We start from the raw sequence: 4,602 nt of genomic DNA, 5'->3' as shown, positions 1-4,602 counted from the left end.
CCTCTCTCCCTCTCCTTTACACCCTCTCCTCCCTCTCTCCTGTGCACCCCACCACCCCCTCTCCATCTCTCCCTTGCCCACCCCACTCTCCGTCCCCCACAACCCCCTTACTGGCCCCATGTCCCCCATCTCTCTTGGCGACCCAGCCGCCCCCTCTCCCCGAACTCTCCTACGCACCCCACCGCCACCCTCTCCTTTGCTACTCCCCTCTCCCTCTCTTTCGCCACCCCCTCTCCCTTGCGCAGCCCCCATAGCCCCCTCACCAACCCCCCTCTCCCACCTCTCTCTTGCGACCCTGCCACCCCCTCTCCCCCCACTCTCTTGTGCACCCCACCATACCCCTCTCCCTCTCCTTTGCCACCCTAACACCCCCTATCTTTTGCGACGCCGCCACCCTCTCTCCCCCCACTCTCCTGTGCACCCCACCTCCTCTCTCTCTTTCTTTCACCCCCCCCAAAAAAAAGTAAAAAATAAAACATCTCTCTCTCTCACACACACCACCGACCACCCCCCTTCTCTTCCACCGACCACCCCCCTCTTATCTCCCCCTACTGACCAAAAAAAGGGAAAAAAGGAAAAAGGAAAAACTTCTCTCTCACCCCCCTCTCCCATCCCCCTTTTATTTTTTTTATTTTTTTATTTTTTCTCTCTATCCCACCGACCCCCCTCTCCCCCTTTCTTCTCTCTCCTAAGCACATGCCCCTCTCCCTCTCTCATCGCTTGTATACTTTACTCACAACCAAATAGTTTTTGCACAAGAAATTGTCACACAGGAAACTGTCATTTTAGATGACTCCTACTCTTGTCAGACCAAGAAAATCCTCTCACACACAGAACTTCAGTTTCAAAACACACACATTCCTCTCAGATCACTACTACATTGTATCTACACTCAAGACACTGAATATGCAATGTACAGGAAATAGGAATAAGACAGATAGACTAACAAACTGCATCTTGCATTCAAAAATCTGCCATAGCTACACAAAAAATCCGCCTAGTATCAAGAACGTCCATAACTGAAAAGCCTTCTCCCTTTTCAAGAACCAAATGACTTTTTAACTTTTAAGATATGAAAAGTCCCCAAAATAGACTAAGGATTCATACATATGCTTAAGATAAATCCGCCCAAGGTTATCACAGCCAAACAGTTTTTGCACAAGAAATTGTCACATAGGAAACTGTCATTTTAGATGACTCCTACTCTTGTCAAACCAAAAAAATCCTCACACACACAGAACTTCAATTTCAAAACACACACATTCCTCTCAGATCACTACTACATTGTATCTACACTAAAGACACTGAATATGCAAAGTACAGGAAACAGGAATAAGACAAATAGACTGACAAACTGCATCTTGCATTCAGAAATCCGCCATAGCTACATAGAAAATCCACCTAGTATCAAGAACTTCCATAACTGAAAAGCCTTCTCCCTTTTCAAGAACCAAACAACTTTTTAACTTCTAACATATGAAAAGTCCCCAAAATAGACTAAGGATTCATACATATTCTTAAGATAAATCTGCCCAAGGTTATTAGCCCTTATACATCGCCCCTCTCTCATCTCACCTTACCAACCACCCCCACCCCCTCTCTATCTCTCCCACTAACCAACCCCCCTCTCCCTCTCTCACCGTGCAACCCCCCCTCATCTCCCTCTCTCTCTCTCTCTCTCTCTCTCTCTCTCTTCACCCCCCTTTCTTGCTCGCATCGACCCCCATTTTTACCCCTCTCTCTTGCTTTCTCACCCCACCCTTGCAGGCCGATCCATCCGTTGTCCATCCCCATAGCCATGGAGGAGCACCTTGTTCACGTGGACACCACCACTTTGGCAACTAACAGTACTGGGCCCGTACCCATGGGTTGACTTCTGCCTTGGGAGTGTCACTCCTCTTCGGCCCCACCACCGACCATCACCTCGACTTCTCAGATCCCACTCGTGCGCCCACCTCACTTGTGGCCTCCATCACCATCATGTCTTGCACCGCTTCCTGTAGTCGGCACTAGCTCACGTATCATTTCTTTGCCACCCTTTGGGTCCTTCCTTATCTTGTGTTTTATCCTCTTGACCTTAGTAGGGAGCTGTCATATTCTCCATTGTCATTGACCTCTCTCCCATCGACTACCATCCCTTCTTCACCCTCGTCATGGACACCCCTCCCATCGACACCCATTCCGCATCTACCCTCGCCATCGACCATCCGGCACCTGCCCGCCGTAGCACTGCTTCCTCAGGGGTGCAACCTCCACCAACAACGCACTCTTACAAAGCTTCATTAGTAGCATGAGCTTGAGTTAGTTGATCTCCCAGCAGGCTTCATCCACCACTGGGAGGATGACCTTGCAGAGTTCCAGCGTCTCATCGAGCAGCGTCGTTCTTTTGGTTGCCCACATCCCACATCCCTAATCGTTTCTATAGGGCTTAGGACCGAGGCATCGTCCCATACCACTCAGGATGGTTGATTTGGTCTTCAGTATTTTTATGTTTTCTATTTGCCTACGGGCATGAACTGGCCATGGCCACGTTTCATTTTGTATCTTTGTATGCCTGGAGTTCATGCCGGAAGTTTTTCCCGGACAAAGTGGCTAGTGATGCTTCTGGTTTAGTTGGTTTGTGCTTCTATTGGTGTAAGAGTAACCTTCCTACTACCGGATGCTTTTCCTGGGGGATGATAGTGGTAATACAGGTAGAGATAGCTTGCTGAATGCACGTAATTATAGTGGTGTGGTAATACATACAGAGCTAGCTTGCTAGATGCAGGCAATTGCATTGGTAATACACACAAAGATGGCTTGCTGGATGAAGTCCTAGGAGCTCAGTTCAATAATTTTTTCCATAGATAGCTTGCTGGATGAAGTTGCCCAGGAGCCTAGTTGAATCATTTATATGTCTCCAAAAGGTTTGCGTGGAAAGATAGTTGTATGAGGTGTGCCTGGGAGCCTACTTGCTGTGCTGCCGGAAGTCTAGCTTGCCAAAGAGCCACTTGTTTTTTCTATGGCATTCACCAGGATGGTGAATTGAGTAGTAGTGGGCGACCTGTGGACAGGAAGTCAGGTCCTCCTCCACACTCCACACCAAGAGAAACTCCTCCCACTATGACCTCCGATTACCATCACCGACACTGCTGCCCTCCAACATCTCTGACCCATTGGGTACTTCGACTACTAGTGGCACTTATGCTGTGCATGGCCAAATCCGATGGTACTCAAGGAGGAAATACCCTTGTCCCTTTCCCAGGGCGGCAGGGCGATATCCTCTTCAAGATCCTCTTTGAGCACCATCTCCCTTTTCCCGATGGAAGATCTTCCCTCTACACAACATGATGAGGGGTTGGGACTTCGAGGAGGAGGGTACCCAAGGAGGAGTTAAGGGGAGAAATCTCTCTTGTAGCACATTCTCTCGTGTATGACATTGTCTCTTGGAGCGCAATCTCTCTTGTTTTTTTTTTTTTTGCTTTTTGGTATACAATGTTATGCTCTTGTGGTGTTTTGTCTATCTCTCTCTGTGTGTGAAGTGAGTGAGTGGTCAGTGTGGTGTGGTGAGAGTGAGTAGCTTGTGGGGATACTGCAACGCTAGGAGGTGGTCAGAGAGCATGGTAGATGGTGTGGAGCATAGGTCTTGCATATCTAGCCAGTGAGGTCAACCCATCCTTGGCGCGGGTATACTTCCCTGCTAAGAGTATCCACACTGCCTCCCCCCCAACCATAGTGTTTGTGTAGGTAGTTCATGAGAGTTCCCTAGCGAGGATCGATAGAGCCATCCATATTGGCAAAACCATGTTAACATATGGAGTGGTTATAACACCCTAGGATCCTCCTAGAATCATTAGGAACCTTTCATGGCCTCTTCTTTGATTACACCAACTCTTTGTCCATATTACCTTTATCCATAGTGCTCATTACTATGCCAAATTCCTCAAGTCACAGAGGCCACCCAGCTCTATATAGGTATCGAAAAAGCCCGCTACCATGGAGACAGTAAACGATCATGACTCCTCACAAAAAGATATCTTGAGTAAATGTCAAAGAAAGAAGTAAAGAGAGTTGAAGAAAGAAGTTGGAGTTAGAGGAGTACACACATAGGGGCACACCTTTCACCCATTACCCATGTACCTCACTTGTATATTTCACTATGAGCATCACTTTGTTTCACATCTCACATATGGACACATTCACCTGCAATTAACCTCGTATGCCAACCCTTAGGTACATTTTTGGATGGGGGAACCAAGGTAGGTATAAGCCTAGCTCATGGTACAGCCCATCGCCTAGCAAATTCTTGACCTTGTTGTAATACCTCCAAAGAGATTTAATGCATGTAACCTCCTCTACTTCACCTCCAATTCAACATCACCACAACCTCACCCTCATCGACATATTTACCACAAAGAATGCCAACCTCTAAGATTCATGTTGTGAGATTAGGACATAACATCATGTTGCACTGCCAAGAAAATCCAGACAACCATCTACCTATGTGAATTATTCGATGGTCATCCTAACGGTGCTAATTCCGCCACTTAAAGTTGTGGGTTGCATTTACCAACCACCTAAACTTTTGAAGGGACCAAGCCATGCCTGCAAATAGAATGAGGC

Source organism: Cibotium barometz, chromosome 58 (assembly GCF_041138505.1).
Source record: "Cibotium barometz isolate CiBa-2024 chromosome 58, ASM4113850v1, whole genome shotgun sequence".
In the NCBI taxonomy this organism is placed as follows: domain Eukaryota; kingdom Viridiplantae; phylum Streptophyta; class Polypodiopsida; order Cyatheales; family Cibotiaceae; genus Cibotium; species Cibotium barometz.
Note: the sequence above shows the minus strand (reverse complement) of the source record.